The sequence below is a fragment of the Lytechinus pictus genome, chromosome 2 (assembly GCF_037042905.1).
Source record: "Lytechinus pictus isolate F3 Inbred chromosome 2, Lp3.0, whole genome shotgun sequence".
Classification (NCBI taxonomy): Eukaryota; Metazoa; Echinodermata; class Echinoidea; order Temnopleuroida; family Toxopneustidae; genus Lytechinus; species Lytechinus pictus.
In genome coordinates, this window is record NC_087246.1 from 7,100,996 (window position 1) to 7,119,440 (window position 18,445).

Below are 18,445 nucleotides of genomic sequence, written 5' to 3' on the forward strand. Positions count from 1 at the left end.
ACCGGCGTTCAAAGCTGGGGGCCCGGGTTCGATTCCCAGCAGAGACATTTTTTTGGCATCACCAATTTTTCCGAAAGGGTAGATAGCTCTGGGGAACCTTGATTTAAGGACGTTCCACAGTTATGTTTGTGCGCATTATGATCTGCGCATAGTTTACACTCTGCGCGCTGACGTCACAATGGATGAACAGGTGATTAATTAGCTGCGGGTATGAGCTGATTTTTCTCATCTTCTGCACTTTAACTGCAGATCTGATGCGTTATTTCATGAAGCTAAAAAATTGAATTATTCCATGGACCATTCAAAAAAAATTTGCTACATTTTCAAAATATTTTACTCTGCATTGCTGCCAAGAATCACGGATATTACCCTGAGTTTGAATAAATGGTAGAGTGATTTTGATTTTTTTCTTCACATAGATACAAAGCATTCGGCGCATTTTTGGTGTTTTAAAAAGCACATTTGCTCTAATAAAAATGCTGATAGTTTAAAAACAAGCACATGAACCCCTATTTTTCAATGTTTGTACCTCTTAGGTATACCTTCCTCTACAACTCTGCAAATTTTGGTGAAAATGACATGGATTTTGAATAAAGTGCAGCATTTATTGAACGTTTGTAGTTTGTTACTGAAATTTTACATTTTTTAGATTGGGATTTTGTTATCGTTTATGCCTTTTTTTAAGAACTGACAGTGGTGTTAAACTTAAAATTTCAAACAAATAGCACTATAAATAGATTCTCAATTTTAACGATACAATTATTAACTCTCTTGCGAAATTTGATGACTTTTTCATGTATTTTGACTGAGTAAAAGAGGTTTAAACTCATTGTAGTAATCTTGGGCGGTCTAAAAATACCAAATTCTTTTGAATGCGCAATTCTTAAGAAGATCAATTTGGGTGAACTTTGAAGCACTATAGCAAAAAATCAAGCACATGGACCTATGATAATTTTTGCATATTTCGAATATTAAGGTTCTAAAGTATCTATGTGCAAAGTTTGGTGAAAATGACATGGATTTCACTTTAACTGTGGAATGTACCATTGTTCTCTTCATCCATTTCTTTCACACAATATATATATATATATATATATATATATATATATATATATATATATAGTGTGTGTCCCACAAAAACGAACCGAGATTTATCGATGATTTATCATATCTTAATTGCAAATACAATAGATAAATGACCTACCATCATTGTAAAGCTTAGAATCTCTTCTTTCATCTGAAATTACTTCTTTTATTTCTCATTCACACATGAGTGAGCAAAACTAATTTGAAGAAGGGATAACAAAAAGTCACTTGGCGGGCTGTATCTGGGTTTCAAAAAGAAAACCACATTTTTAAAAAGTTCAATATCTGCTCTTTTATCTGATACCTCAATTACAAAAAAAATGGTCAATAAATAACAAAGCTCTGGTTATTTGAAATAAGGCTTGAATTTCAATAATTTCATAAAATGAAGTGGTTTTACAGGCTATCATTCAAACTCACAGCACTCGACACTCTGTTTTGTTGACGATCATCCATGCATTAAGGCTTTTCTTAACCATGTGATAGCTTATGTGGGAAACCAGTGAAAACATGTTTATTTAATGAAATTATGAAAACACAAGCATTGTTTAGAGGGAACATAAATTTGTTACTTCTTGATCATTTTCTGTGATTAAGGTATCAAATAAAAGAGCAGATATTGAACTTTTCAGGCATGTGATTTTCTTATTGAAATTCAGATACCCCCTGCCAAGTTTTGGTATCCTTTCTTCAAATTGTTTTTGCTCACTTATGCGATAACGAGGAATAATCTAAGTAATATCAGATTAGGTCTACTGAGTGATTTGCCTTTGCCAAAGTGACCAAATAGTAAAATGATGGTTCAAAGAATGTCTGTAGATCTCCACATACATTGTTATTTATTTTGTGATACTAACCTGCCACTCTTTAGCCAATGAGTCTTCTATGGATTGGGATCCTCTTATGTGTCTGTTCTCTCTCTTCTTGATGTGACCATATTGTTGGTAACATATGTATGCAAAACCAACACTGAAAGGAATAGGTACCCACTTAAGAGATCGCCAGTACCCCGCTACACCGCTGGAAGAAGGACCAGTATTAGAGGATGAAAATCTTTTGGAACCTAAATATCGAAAAAGAAATAAATAAATTGTCCATGAAGTAACTACGAACTGGTTTATCGGACTATTCAAGAAAGAAGCAGAATGTTCTTTTTAAGACAATATTTTGAAATTCATAATGCCGGCAGTTTCTTCAAGGATATCAGATCAGCTCTCAGAATTTTAAGCCAGTCTTCATGTCAGTGCATAGTTCACCTCTATGTTCAATATAACATTAGCTTCTGTGGAATTATTTGCGCACCATCAATGAACTGTTTGCAATTATTTTTTTTACAGATGGCTGTCTAAACCAACCAATAAATATTCATAGAAGAAGTTAAAAATACTTGCTACTAGAATTTAGATTTGATATAAGAGATATATCATACCCACCTGAGCATTGCTTGTGATTCAAGATTAGCGATTGAACCTCTTTGCTATATTTCCTTCCTAGTTGCTGCCAAGCAAATCTGAAATATAACCAAAATGAACAATTCAACTGCTTTAAAATTCTTGAGCAAAATACATTTTCCAGTCACGTTTCCTGACCTTGTCCTTGACAGCTCACAATTGCGTAATCATTGGGCTAATTGCCAGCCAGACAATTGGAACTACAGTAAGTGGTGAAAATGAAAGGTTGAAAAGTATAATCATGTGACCCATTCATTCTATAGCCTTGTTCTCGGTTCTTGTGTGGGGAAATAAGGTTGGCAATGTTTTGTTTATTTTATCGTGTTCTTAGGGACAAATGCTTGATTTTTTACACTGTCAGTTTCCATTACAGCTATTCATCATATAACTTGGCTCTTCAGTAAATAAAATTCTTTTAATCATATTTTCTAAATTAAAAAGAAATTGAAAAATGACAATTTTCTTGCAATTTTATTTTCCACCAATAGAAGGCGTACAAAAAATATGCCCAAATTCAAGTTTTTGTGAACTCTGGTGAATACAAAAATGATCCCCAAATTACGAGATCCCTAATGAATAATAATGTTAGCGAAGAACAAAAAGAAACAAGATGGCGGCGTAAACATCGAGCAAGTTTCCCCCTTTTTTTCATAATATTTTTTTTCATTTTTTTATTGAATTCTAGTTTAAAAATGAAATCAATATTTTAGAAATATCGAAAATGAGGTTGTAACCCATTTAAATGATTTAGGGCTAGATCTTTTAGAAGTAGAATCTCGGGGGGGGGGGGGGGGAGTTCCTCTTTTTTTCGCAGTACACGCACATGAATGGGACACAATCCCTGGCTCCATGGAAAGTAAGCCTAGCCTTGAGAACTTTGTAATATTTTGACATATCGCAAAGCCTTGAAATTATTGTAATAATAATCATTTATAATCAAGTTTCAAATTTTATCATTTGTTAAATAATAATTTTATCTATAAATTGTTCTTCAAAACTGCATTTTGTAACATCGCTTATCAAAGCTACGTACATGTACGTCATAACAAAGCGGTTCAAGGGTCAAGCCGAGGCTATTGCATGTGCGGAGTATACGAATGGATCAAAGGATCTACACGAGATCGGTCTAGTAAGAAACCTCTCATTTTTACCTTTTTATAGATTTTTTGCACCTTCATACGCATTTGGCGTATGAAGGTGTATAGATAAATTAAATCAAACAAATTTACATGACTTTTATCTTCAAAGATGGATTTCCTAATCCTACTTCCTAGCGAAATCCATCTTTGTTGACAAGTCTCTCTTATATGCCTATGGCAGGGGTTTCAAGGCTTCGTGATGAAGAAGTATATGTCAAAATATTAAAAAATATCATCATGAAGTCCTCAAGGCTAGAGTTAAGCCTACGTAAGTAGAATGATTTTTACTCTCCAGGAGTAGGCTGGCATAATATAATCGATAGTGTAGAAATGTCGGAAATGAAGTTTTATACCATGTACCACTCATGGCTACATCTCTGCCGCCGATTACAGGAGAATTGAAGGCACGGCGCATTCAACAAATGATATTAATTTATGAAAAATCAATACAAGGACTAACAGAATGAAGTCATCCTACAAAACTTACCAAACGATGTGAAGTCAATTCCTCATAATTTGATGAATATCCCTCAAAAAGCGTAATTTAAGCGTTGATTTTTCTTCTCGTTGACAAAATACGAAAGCCACCTTGCTAACTCTTAAATTTTTTGTCTAATGAGCGAAAGAGGGCGCGCGATTTATCTTCATATCAAAGACACTACAATTGAAAGACTGGACACAAAAATTATCTTACACGTAAATCGATGCAAAGTGTTACGCGAAAGTCGGCAAAGTGTTCAATCTTTTCACTGCAAAGACTTTGGTGGAGCGTTAATTGACGAACGAATGGTAGCGCTTGCGGGGCTTTTTTCAAGGTACATAGAATTTTCTATATTTTTTGTTTAATTTGTCGTTGTTTTGAATATTTTTCAAAAAGTATCATCGTCAGCAAAAATAATAAAAAAGTATGTTTTTTAAGTTATTGCATTTATTGGGGTCTATATTTTATCAAACAATTATTGAAATAGCGCATACAATGAATCATGAATCTAGTTTAAAAAATACCACCAAGCTGAATTAAAGGGGAATCCAACCCAAATGAAAACTTGTTTTTATAAGGAAAAGAAAAATCGGACAAGTTGATAGGTGAAAGTTTGAACAATATCGGACAAACAACAAGAAAGTTATGAATTTTTAAAAGTTGTAAATATTGGTAATCACTATACCCATGGAGACTTCAAATTGGCCGCATATGGGATGTCATAGTGATGTAAGGCAAGGACAACTCTTTCATGTACTCCAATACATATTATGGCTAAAATGTCATTTTTCCTGAAAGTTTTATTTCAAATTATATTTTTCTTTCATGAGGACATAAAACAATATACTACCTGGGTTATATTTAGATTACTGCCCCAGGGGAATGGGTACTTAAGAGAAAACCACAAATCCCTGATTATAAAGTACATGGCCTATGGGAAAGTTGTCCTTGCCTCTTGTCATAATTTACTTCCCCAGTTGCCAATTTGAAATCTACATAGTATTAGTGATCTCAATTTTAAAACAGCTACAACTTTCTTATTGCTTGTCCGATTTCTTTCAAACTTTCACCTTTCTGTTTAATTTATTTTTCTCCTTCCCAACATAACATTTTATGGCCAAGGCTGGATTCCCCTTTAAGGTTGTGAACTGTATTAGCGCCACCAACGACCTTCCTTTTATTTCCGTGGAAGAGACGTGAGAAGCCACTTTCCAGGCGGAGGTAAGCGATTTTGCTCTTTTTTGTGTCCTTTTTAAATTAAAAAAAATGTTAAAAACTGAAAATGGAATGCTTTTTACCACAAAAAGCTCTGGTGAGTAGCGGAATGGGTTTCGGCTAACAACATTCACGTTATGAAGTGATGTTAACGACAACTCTAAAATCCACTACAAAAACACGTTGGTTGTGCGAGGCTCGTATAGCATATACTAACCTCGCAATAGTGTGAGTGCCCATGTACATGATTTAGGGCTAGATCTTTTAGAAGGAAAGTAGAAATCTCGGGGGTGAAAGTTTCAGGTTTTGGGGCCCTTCGTGCATATGAATGGGAAGGAATACCTGGCTTCATTGAGAGTAATCTACGTTAGTAAATGATTTTTACTCTCTAAAGTTAGAAGCCGCCTGGCTAGGCCACTCCTAGTACCAATGAGGTCCAAACATTACATGTATGAACCTCATAGGCGACATCAGTGATAAAACCAGTTAGACATTGCCGTTTCTATTTGCACCCAAGGACTTTGGCAAATGTACGCCTTAATACATAGTGGATGGTAACAATTTAGGTATTAATTAGTTTTAAACATGATAAGGAAACTTCTTTGACATTTGAAATTTAATGGATTGAGGTTAAACTTACATTTTCAGTCTATTTTCTTAAATTCAACTCCTATGTGATTCGCGTACTAGTCAGCTGATCGGTCAGGTGATCAGTTGGTTATCTTTTTGTCAGACGTTCATAATTTATATTCCAATATATCAATCTTCATTATCTTGCTTTCAAAGCATCAGTATTGCAGAGAAAAGTCATTATAGATTGGAATCAGTGGCGGATCCGGGGGGTGAGCATTTCTGGCCCTTATAGGCGGGGGCATATGGCTGGCCCTCCCCCGAGTGGATTTCACCGGGAAAAAAATGGATAAGAGAAAAGGAATGAAGAAAGAAAAAATTAAACAAAGAAAGAGAGAAAGAAAGAAAGAAAGAAAGAAAGAAAGAAAGAAAGAAAGAAAGAAAGAAAGAAAGAAAGAAAGAAAGAAAGAAAGAAAGAAAGAAAGAAAGAAAGAAAGAAAGAAAGATAGAAAGAAACAGAAAAGTGAAAAGAAAAGGGATATGAGAACATAAAAAGGAAAACGAAAGGAAAATTTAAAAAGGAAGGAAAGTCATGTGAGAAAGAACAAATAATCCCGGTGGGGGGGGGGGGCTAATCAGATAACAAAAAATCTGCCATCTGTAATTAAATTGAATAATTAAAATCCAGAGGTCCCAGGGCTACCTACATACTAACCCAGGGAGCTCCCGTCCGCGCAGCAGGCGGGAGTCCAGGGACTTACCGTGTATTTGACCATAGTCACCGGACTAGGGTGATTTATGGTCTAAATATTTCTCCAAATGAATTGTGAAAACAGAAACTATACAATTACCACGATTATATGGATGAAGGTCTAACGAGTGGCAGTTTCCTGAGATCTGGGCACAGACTGGAACCTCAAAAAAACGTAAAGTTCTCTCCTCTACCCCAGTCTCCATCGGCCATTTTGTTACGATTTTTAACAAAAATGGCCGATCGAAACGGGGGTAGAATTATTATTATTATTATTCAGAAAATAATGTTATTTGTTGAATGCGCCGTGCATTCAGTTATTCTGTAGTCGGCGGCAGAGATGTAGCCATGGGTGGCCTGAGGTAGGAAAAGAAGTGAAACTTTGTGTAACGTAAATTAGTTTTGTTTTTAAAGATCGTGATGTTGAATGAATTTTATATTACCCCCCCCCCCCCCCAATAAAATCCAACCTTTGTTACTCGGAATATCAGATCGAGTTCACGGTCTCGAAGTTCGGGTAGGTGGAGCGTAGTGTAGCGGTAGTGAAGTGGAGGTGAGCCTGCGCCTGCGCACTCATGGGATCAATGCATCTTGCGTGCGAAGGATTCATATGCACCTGGTGCACACGAATTTTTCACACCCTTTTTACTAAAATAACTATGCCATTCCTTTTACAATAATGTTTCTAATTGTGCTATGACACTTACCGAACCATATGGATCGTTTCTTGTCTTCTCTTTGGTGTGTTTTTAAGAAAAAAAAAGCATTTTCTCGTGATCTTCACGTAGATACCGCAGGGTCATCGTGGTTGTAAACTTTTGCTTAAAGAGGGCGCGCGATATTATTCACAAGATGTTTGTTTACGGTTCTGCAGCTTGTACTGCTAGCTGCATTTTAGACGCTCAGCATTATTTTCCTCTTTCTGTTTTTTTTTTTGCTGTCAAGCGGTATTTTCTATTGTAGCGCCATCAGCGATGATGAAATGTAAAGAGTCGCCTTGAAAATTATGTCACATTAATTCGTTAGTTTGTTTCCTATTTTTTTGCACTTTTTTCTTCTTCCTCATCTATGATCAAAGGTGAATACCTTTTTTTGATATCTGTTCTAAAAGCTGGACATTTTGAATATTTTGTTCAGCATTATTTTCCTCTTTCTGTTTTTTTTTTTGCTGTCAAGCGGTATTTTCTATTGTAGAAATAAATTGAAGTAAATAAATCAACAGGATAGTAATCAAAATGCGATAGAGCTGCCCGAGCTGAAAATTCTGATACAAGGACTTGAAAATAAAACATTCTGAGCACTTTTTATAACCATGATGAGGAGACCTATACATATATATATATATATATATATATATGTATATGAAATAAGCTAACACGAAAAAAAGACGTTTTGGGGACTGTTAAGTAAGAATTCATGAGTGGGATAGGTAACTATCTATTCTATTCTTGTTCGTTTTCTATTATTATTTGTGTGTTGTGTTTATTTTTCTTGAAGCACCAAAAGGTGGACATGTCCACTAAGATATATTAACAAAGTCACCATTATTATCACAAGCTAACGGATCAAAATGCGAGCGTGAAACGCGAGCTTCTTTTTTTCTTAATTCAGTCTTAACGATACTTTTTCATCATATTTTAAAGGTGAATCTCATGATTCAAAATGATAAATGCTTGTCGCACGGGCAGAAATAGCGGGACCAATAGTTATTTTCAATATTCCGAACTGCATTCTGGACGTTGTATAAGCGCCTTTGTATAACAATTAAAAGGGTAGGCCTATTTACCTTACAAATTATGCGAGCGCTGAACTTTTGGACATTTAAACCTCCACAAATTGACATTTTTAAAATATGAACAACATCATAAATGTCACTTACAAAAATGATGCCAGCGCGAAGCTCGCGCTTAGAGTTTTTGATAGTGATGACAGGACTGTATCTAAATGAAAAATAATGCGAGGGCATTTGCGCTTAAGATTTAAATTTGGGATTTGAAAAGTCCGAAAGATTACCTATACTTTTAAAAGAGGAATGACCTCCAGAATTCAAGCGCGAAGCGCCAGTAGATTTATGTTGAAGTTTAGACCTAGAACAGGGACGTTGAACCTTTATAATAATGAAAAAGATGGTATTTTTATAATAAAACATGGGAGTCTAATTTTGTTTTAGTGTTAATATTCAGATCTTCAAACTTGACATTTTCCTATCCCCTTCATCATCCCCTCTCCTTCTCCCTTTCCCCATTTTCGTTCTCCCTTCTTTTCTTCTCTCCCTTTCCCTTCCCTTTTTCGCTTTTCCTTTCCCTTCTTTTATTTCCTTTCTCCCTCCCCTACTCTTTTCTCGCTCTTTCCATTTTTCTTTCCCTCTCCCTTCCCCTCTTCCTTTCTTTTGTTTTCTTTCTATTTCATGGTCTCCTTTTCCCTCTCTCTCCTTTACCTTTCCCCCTCCCCTGATCTGTCTTTTCTTGTCTCTCCTTCCCTTTCCCGCCCCCTCCATTCCCTTTCTCGCTTTTTCCTTTCTCTTCTTTACTTTCCTTTCTCCCTCCCCTACTCTTTTCTCGCTCTTTCCATTTTTCTTTCCCTCTCCCTTCCCCTCTTCCTTTCTTTTGTTTTCTTTCTATTTTATGGTCTCCTTTTCCCTCTCTCTCCTTTACCTTTCCCCCTCCCCTGATCTGTCTTTCATTGTCTCTCCTTTCCTTTCCCGCCCCCTCCATTCCCTTTCTCGCTTTTTCCTTTCCCTTCTTTTCTTTCCTTTCTCCCTCCCCTACGACTTGAATCGAGAATGTTCGATAGGAAAATTTCGCATTTCGATTGTTGTTTGCGTAATTCCCACCGCAGTATGAGGATGACCAAGGACGGATCGAACGAAGTATCCTGGTTGAGATTTGGAGGTAAGCGATAAAAACACCTTAATAAATAATTTATAATTCCTTTTTCAAATATATAGGCTAGGGCCTACTTAAATCATACGATCAAGATTAACATAGTGGACAAATATTGAAAGGCTTGGCGTAGTTTAGTCCCTCACATTCGTGTGATGAATGAAAACGTCAAAATGCACTATGAAATCACATGTGTTGTGCGAGGTTAGTATACTAACCTCGCATGTTGTGTGAGTGGCGCCTGCGCGAACTTCGCTCGAGGTACAGTGAAGCCTTCACAAACACGAAATAGTACGTCTGGGACTTCGTAATAACATTTCGAAATTAATAAATTAGTTTAGATACTTTTCTCTTCGTCTAATGAGCTTTTCTCATGTACAATACATACCGTTTGATTTGTTTACACTGCATCGTCACGATATTGATGATAAACAATGATAAAATCCTCGTCAATCCAAAAAATACTAGTAAAATTGGCCGGCCAACCAAACCCAAGGCACGACACGATAGTGATTGCGCAATCAACTTTACGGTGTCCTACAAACATTTTTGAAAAATATACCGACCCATCCTCTATATTTTATCATGAGAAATCTAGTCGTTCTGCATTTTGCCCTTTCACTGCTGCTTTTACTTTCCCGAAACATTATTATTTTCCCTTATTTGAATAATATTCCCTATGTTAACGCAACAAAAGCGACAAATAAAGCAAAGCAACAGAAAACTCGTACATGACAGGGGCCGCGGAACGGTTTTCAAAGTGGGGGGGGGGGGGGTTGAGCCAAAAGTAGGGGGCTGACCATGCTAAATATCACAATCATTTGGTCATTTTTACGTTTTTGTACACTGTTTTGGAAAAAAAAGTGGGGGGGGGGGGGCTTCAGCCCTCCCCCCCCCCGGTTCCGCGGCCCCTGCATGACTTACATGAGTCACAAATCAATTTAAGTTCAACGTCCTCTCATTGATGAATCTTCAAACCTTAATGTTATTCTGCTATTTTTACGACTAACTTTTTGTTAGGGTGAACTTCCCCTTTAAGAGCCACTTTTTTCGTATCGTAAGTAAGATGCTTCTGTTGTATTGTGTAGATGCGAGGAACTTCTGAAATTATTACGTATATGTTGATTTTTTTTTCGGAGAGGAACATCGAAATATTGATGGAACTGACACACGATCATTGATCTATTAATTTTCAGATTATTGCAGTATAAATGTATAAAGTATTGGCTTAGTGCGTTGTCATTCCATAAGATGATAAATTACAGTTTGTTTTAATTATGCTTTTTTTTTCTTCAGTCACATGTACTTATCATAATGGTGCATGGGGCTGTGCCTCATACACTCTAAAATATATATATATATATATTGGGCAGGCCAAAAGATGCTCCATGAGTGTAATTATGTGTCCAACCAATATTGGGCATTTTTATTTATCCAGTGTGATGAAAATTTCGCCCATTGTAAAGTAGGCCTAATTGCTGCTTATTTTCTAACCTTACTGGACAATATATGTTTCCCGCATTGGGTAAAATACTGCCTGAAATTGGTTGCACATATAATTACCCTCGTGCCGGTTAAAATTTTAACAAACTCTACAGTGTACCTGAATACAGTGGCGTACCGTGGGTTATGGCATTTGGGGGGCACCAGAAAATTTTTGAGCCACTAAGTGAGCGCGCTTCAGTCGCCAGGTATATATACTGACCTAATAGAGACATTTTTTAAGGACAGTGTTATTAAACGGATATGTATCTCACTGATCAAAATAATGCGAGTGCGTAGCGAGAGCTGAAAATTTGTTATATTAAAACCTGAAAAAGGGACATTATAAGGAAAATTTTGTAATCATAATATGTACCTGTTTCGCTAAACAAACAATGCGAGCGCGAAGCGCAAGCTGAATTTTTGTATATATTGACCCCAAACAAGGACATTTTCACCATAGTCATCTAATGCGAGTGCAAAGCGCTTGCTGATTTTATTAGAATTATATCTAAACACATGAAGCACTTGTTATCTTGATTAACATACCCATCTCACTAATCAAATATTGCGAGTTCGAAGCGCGGGCTGAAAATTTAGGAAATTCAGACCTGAAGAGCGGCATTCTAAGGCTTGTTGTAAGAATTTCACTAAGGCCATACGTATTTCACTATCCAGATGATGAGAGCGCGAAGCGCGAGCTGAAAATTTTTGATATTCATATCAGAAAAGGGGACATTTTAAGGACTGATTTTAGGAATTCATGAAGAGCAGACATATCTCACAAATCCACTAATGTGAACGTAAGCACGGATAGGAAACGATTTATATTAAGACCTTAACATGTGGGCAATCACTTTATGTAGTCATGAAAAAGAAGCACATGTCACTACATGAAACGATAATAACTCGAATTGCGAGGAAATATATTTGGTGTATATTGACTTGAAAACGGGAGGTTTTAGTACAACAGGATTATATAATATCTCGTTAAACAGACAATGCGAGCACCAGGAACAATGAAAACATAGGCCCTGACCCCTGAGCAAATTATTTTTCATAGAGTTATGAAAAAAATGTTTCTTATGTAATATAACATAACATAATCATAATATTATATAACATTATAATGAACAATAATTTCTTATTTCCCCACTATGTTTCTCTTCCTTTCTCCCTCTTTTTCTCTTTTTCCCTATTTTTTTTTGCCAGCCGATGGGGGGGGGGGGGCACGTGCCCCCATGACCTCCGTAGTTACGCCAATGCCTGAATAGAATACTTATCATTCAAAAGATGGCTGTAAGGGCAATCACCTTTAGCAAATTTAGAACAAATTCCATTCTTTTGTTAAAAAGAACTCAATATCCTTGACATTTGTTAATTACATAAATTTCTCATAACAACTGTTGTAAACAAATCAATTAATGGAAAACCTCATCCTCTTACTGATTATCGAAATTGAATTTAATTTTTAAAAAATGGATCTAACCCATTCCGCAAATGAGCTCTTCATATCATTGTTAAAACTACATATTTTTCTGAAACTTTTTGTTGTGGAATCATTGCATAAGCATATACATGTAAATTATTATGGCTATATTAGCTAAAATGTGGGTCATTTAATTGTTGTAATGAATATTCATGTGTGAAGTCCAGATCAAGGGATATGGAACCCAAATATGAACCATTTGGGTCCCATGCAGAAGGTTCATCTGGGAGCCAGATGGCTTTTCTAATGTGAAATCAACTTGATCCCACATGGTGTGAATGCATGTGGTCTCAGGGGCGGTATATTTGTGGGGAGGGGGGGGGGGGCAAAAAGGGCACTTATATGTCAAGATTGGCATTTTTGTGCAAACAAGTATTTCAACGTCAGATTGCTGGCGTTTCTGCCTGAATTAGCTGTGTGTTTCGCGACAATTTAGTTGAGGGAAGCGTTTAATAAAAAATATTTCTGATTGATTAAATATTTATTAAGCTCTAGTTTCGCGAGCGAGTGTAGCGAGCGAGCGGTTTTTTAAATTTTGAAATTGAAAGATGTAACACTCGCTTTGTTGTCAATTTTGGCGCTATTTACTTTAAATAAGGCATCCTTTCTCTTGAACCAGGGCCCTGAGAACGATTTTTTTGGCTGGGGGTGCTGAAGTAGGCTTAAATTCAGGGGCGGATCAAGCTTTCGCCAATGGGGGGGGGGGGGGAGATTTCACCTATATTTTTTCAATCGGCCATTCAACGTTGATTTTTGTTTGTATCTTCGTGACAATCACTTCTTAGCTATATTCTTATAAAACATAATAACCTCATAAGCCATATTGCAATAGTGCGAAGCGCGTGCTATTTTTTTTTTAATTTTCATGTATTTTGTCTATAATAAAGTGATACCTATTAATAATCAAATAAAGCGAACGTGAAGCGCGAGCTGAATATTTTTGACATTCCAACCTAAAAAATGGAATGTCTTTATAATCATGAGCAGCATATAGGTATATATATAACTTAACTATGCGAACGCGAAGCGCGAGCAGAAAAAAAATTAGATTTAGACCTTAAAAACGGGGCACTCTATTCATGTTTTAAATCTTGAAAAGAATGGGTACTTGAGATTCCTAAGTCAATAATGTGAGCGCGAAGCGCGATCAGAAAATTTGAGTCTGAAATTGGATAATACAAGCATAAAGAACAAGCTACATATCTCAATAAACATGCGTGCGTGTGTTATAGATTTATACCTAGTATCATGAAAATCAATAATGTGAGCGCGAAGCGCTAGCTGAAAATATTTAATATTCCTGTCTGAAAAACGGTCAATTTAAGCACTAATTAAAGCACTGTGTAGGAAAATTGTTAAGTGGATATTTTGATGCGAGTGTGCAGCGCGAGCTGATATTTATTTTATTTTTATTTCATTTAATTTTTGTTCATTTCATTTATTTCACATTAAAAACCAATGCACACAGTTACTTAAGAAAGAAAAGAAAATTACTCCATGTACATAATATAGACAGAGAGAAAAAAAAACATACAACAAAATAAAAAATACAATGGTAAATAATGTGACCGGGGCTAGAAAAGCAGAGCTTATCGAATCTAGCCTCGGCAGAAATGGAGAATACGAGAAGAAATGAGAGGCCCATCCCGGAAGCACGTACGGTCAGAGGCATTAGGCACTCTGACCGTGACCAACGAGAGTAGCTCTCTCCTCCAGTGAACACGGGGGGGGGGGTACAGAAAAGGGGGAATTAAAACGAGTTACACACTGATTTTAATTAATGATTATTTAGAATTGCACAGATTTTGACCTAGGACCTAGGACCGGGACATTCTTTGGTAATCATTATTTTTGTTTTACTTTGCAGCCCAAGGGCGGGAGTTAAACCCTTAATCCCCCGTAGATCCACCACTGCAAGTATACGCTAATTTGGGTTAACACAAAATAGGACTGATGATAAATCATAAATTGGTTAACAATCACAATGACATGGTGGTTTTAACGATTTTTACACGCCAGCCTAGTTTCCATATTCAAAAGACCAAAGGATTTTGCTTCTTGAAAATCAAGTTATAAAGTCAAAAAGGGGCCTAAGCTTTCGATCCTAGCAGAATCTTCGTCGGAGGCAAAATGACAAACATATAAAGTGGAACAACCATAATATAGACCACAAACAAGCTACAGCAACACTAGAAACAAGGAGACAAAAGGGGCATTAGTGAGTAGAGAAGACCAATCAGGTTAGTGAAGGGGATGAAAGAAAAGGAGTAGGCAGACACAAAGGGAAGTTAGTGTAAGTAAGGCCAAGAGGGATTAAGATAATGAGGCAGGCAACATCAAACAGGATCTGGAACAAAACAGTGATAGAGGGATGAATAACTAGAGAATTAGTGAGAGGTGGGTCAAACAGGTTACAAAGAAAGGCTTAATAAACTGGTGCATAAGAGGGGGGGGGGGGGGAGAAGAAAAAGAATGGGGAACAACTGATAATGTGCAAAAGACATATAAGTATATATGATAAAGCATTAAACAAACTAAGAGAAAAAGGTAAGTGTAAATATGTATCTATAAGTGATATGTATATAAATATATCCAAAAAAGAAATGTATATGAAAAAATATATAAATATATACACATATGGTGTAACTGATATGGTAATCCGCTAGGTGTGACGGGAAAAAACATAAGACTATATAGTAGGAAAGAAAAAAAATCTGTATATGTGAAAAAGAGGAAGCAAATTGCCTAAAAAGGTAAAAGCAAATATAGAAGAGAGGGGGTGTATTATGAAGAAACCATAGTATACATGTAAATAAGCAAATGTGGTAAATCTAAAAGAGGTGAGTGGAGAAAAAACAAATATATATTTATCACTTGATAAAGAGTTGCAGCGGCACTCGAAAGCTCGTGAACTTGTAAGCTAGTGAACACTTTTTGCGAGAGTGATCACGAATTTCCTAGAAAGCCAGTGAACACTTTTTGCGAGAGTGATCACGAATTTCCTTGTTGACCATAGTAGATTGCGAGACAAATGAATACCCTCTAGCGATTATATATATATATATATATAATAATTATTATATCGCCTGAATAAGGAAGGAAAAATTGGAGCTGAGCTTGTATGAGATATGGGAGGAAAGTAGAGTAAGAAACTATAATGTAACTATTCAAAAGAGCTGAGGGGAAAAATTATATGTATATATAAATTGAAAGTGGATAGGAAAGAAAAATCAGTCGTTCCCCTCTTGGATGTTCAGGCCATGAGGTTGGGTGGTGCGAAGTCGTCTCATCCAGAGCTTCTCCCTGCTAGTACGGACTGAGTCAGGACGGGTACCTAAAGATTCGATGCCCTGTAGCATCATGTCAGTGATGGAGTGGTTGGGGAGGTTAAAATGGCGGCCAACTGGAGTGTCCAGCTTTGCTGTGTTGACGGTGGATCTGTGCCCGTAGAATCGTTTCTTGAGTGTGGTCTTGGTTTCCCCTATGTATTGTACCCTACAAACTCTGCAAGTGATGAGATATACAACATTAGTGGTAGTGCATGTGATGTTGCCCTTGATTTGGTGAGACAGGCTGGTAGAGTTGCTGGTGAAAGTATCGCCCTCGTGAAGGTGTATTTCACATATGATGCACCTGTTGCTGGTGCATTTGAAGGTGCCATGCTGTATGGGAGAAGAATGGTTAGTGAGGGAGGGCACTTCAGCACGAACAATGAGGTCCCTGAGATTCGGTGGGCGTCGGTATGCTAGAAGGGGAGTATCGGGAACGGCCTGTTGGAGACGATCAGAAGTGTGTAAAATGTGGTGGTTATCAAACAGGATTTTGCGGAGAGGGGGTAGATTGGGATGGAAGGTGGTCACAAGCGGTATTCTGTCGGTGGTCTCCTTGTCACTTTTTGGTTTGAGAACTTCAGATCTGGGGAGAGAACGAACTTTGTTAATTGCCAGTTGGACTGCCCTGGCCCCGTGGCCCCTAGCACAGAGATGTTTCTGCAGATTCCTGGCATGGAAGGAAAAATCAGGGTCCTCGGAGCAGATACGGCGAAGTCTGAGGGCTTGACTGTAAGCGATGCCGGTTTTGCAGTGACGGGGGTGGCAGCTGGATGAGTGGAGGTACTGGTGGGTATCTGTGGGTTTAGAGTATAGGGTAGTGGTGATACCATTAGACTTTTTCTGGACTGTAACATCAAGGAAGTGGGTTTCCTGTTGGGAGAAATCAGAAGTGAATTGGATGGTCCTGTGGAAGGAATTGATGTGGTCAATGAATGTATGGAGGCTGTCTTCATCCCTGGTCCAGATGAAGAAAATGTCGTCTATGTAACGCCACCAAATCCATGGGCGACAGGGGGCTGAATCTAACATCTGCTGTTCCAGCTTCGTCATGAAGAGACAGGCGAATGAAGGAGCCATCCGGGTGCCCATTGCTGTACCGAATATCTGTAGGTAGTGCTTGCCCATGAATGTGAAGTTGTTTTTTGTTAGTACATGAGACATCAGAGATTTGATATCGGATATGGGGGGACTGGAATGGCCACTGGCGGCCAAGGCTTCACATGATGCTTGGATACCTTCGTCGTGGGGAATGCTGGTGTACAGTGAAGAAACATCGAAAGTGCCGATGATCGCAGTCTCGGGTATCTGGTCCTTGATGTCATTTAGTTTCCTGAGAAAGTCTGGAGTGTCGTGGATGTAAGAGGGTGCACGTGAGACAAGGGGCTTAATGTGGTAATCAACAAAAAGGGAGATGTTCTCTGTTGAGGAACCATTTCCTGAGAGGATGGGTCGACCGGGGTTGCCAGGTTTGTGGATCTTCGGGAGGAGATAGAAGCGGGCAGGTTTAGCATTAGTAGGGGAGAGAAATTTGTGGGCCTTCTCAGAGAGATACTCGCGTTCTTTCATGTCATTCAGTGTCGATTGGATCTGTAGGGAGAAATTACAAGTAGGGTCAGAATCGAGGAGTGCATAGTGAGATCGATTATTGAGATGTTTCATGGCTTCATCGATGTACTGCTGGCGGTCCATAACAACGACGGCTGATCCTTTGTCTGCAGGCTTGATGATGATGTCGGACCTGTTTTTGAGTGATGAGAGAGCCTGGCGTTCTTCTCGAGGAAGGTTGTCATGTGCTCTGGTGTCGAGGGTATCTGTGGAGCGAACTTGGGATGAGACAGCTTGGATGTAAGTTTCAAGGGAAGGAACTCTATTCTTAGGTGGAATCCATGTGCTTTTCTTGTAGAAGGGCTCGGGATCAGAAGGGGGTGCATCTAAAAAGAACTCTTTGAGACGTATCCTGCGATAGAATGTAGAGAGGTCTTGGCTGAGAGCTATCTGTTCAACTTCTGGTGGCGTGGGGCAAAACTTGAGACCTTTAGAGAGAAGAGAGGTTTCTGCTTGGGAGAGAGGGGAGGATGAGAGATTAACAACCAAATGGGGGGATACATCATTGTTGTTGGTATGTCGTCTAAATCTGTTTGACCGTTGTCGCTTCTTTGTGAGGTTGCCTATTTTCTTGTTCCTGCGTTCAGTGAGGAGAGACCTGTGTTTAGAGAGATCAGATTCAATTTCATCATTATACTGAAGCCATTGGGTTTGGGTACAGCAAGAACGTAGTTCGTCTTCCAGGCTACTGATGTCAGCTGAAAAAGAATCAAGAGAAGCAATACACTGTTCAGAGAGGATGTTAATTAATCGAACTGAAGCTCCATGTAAGGTCTGGTTCCATCGTTTGCGAAGTTCAGGTGTGAGCGTACCGAGACCGGGAGTGCAATGAAGTTGGAGGCCTGTGGGTATAATGCGATTAAGGGAATAAAATCTGTAATTGTCCTGGTGAAAAGAGGTCTTGAGGGCCTTCAGCTTGATCTTCCTGAGCTGGTGAAATAAAGATAGATGGTTAGTCATGG

The 18,445-nt window shown here is 37.9% G+C and overlaps 1 long non-coding RNA gene across 1 annotated transcript; it reads right to left on the reverse strand.

Moving 5' to 3' along the window:
* Window positions 1–1,917: 1,917 nt before the first annotated feature.
* Window positions 1,918–10,086, reverse strand: LOC129276104 (uncharacterized). Its single transcript, XR_010292730.1, has 3 exons — window positions 9,964–10,086; window positions 2,520–2,596; window positions 1,918–2,149 (listed from the first exon to the last, which is right to left on the reverse strand). It is a non-coding gene; the product is annotated as an uncharacterized LOC129276104 (long non-coding RNA).
* Between the last annotated feature and the right edge of the window lie 8,359 nt (window positions 10,087–18,445).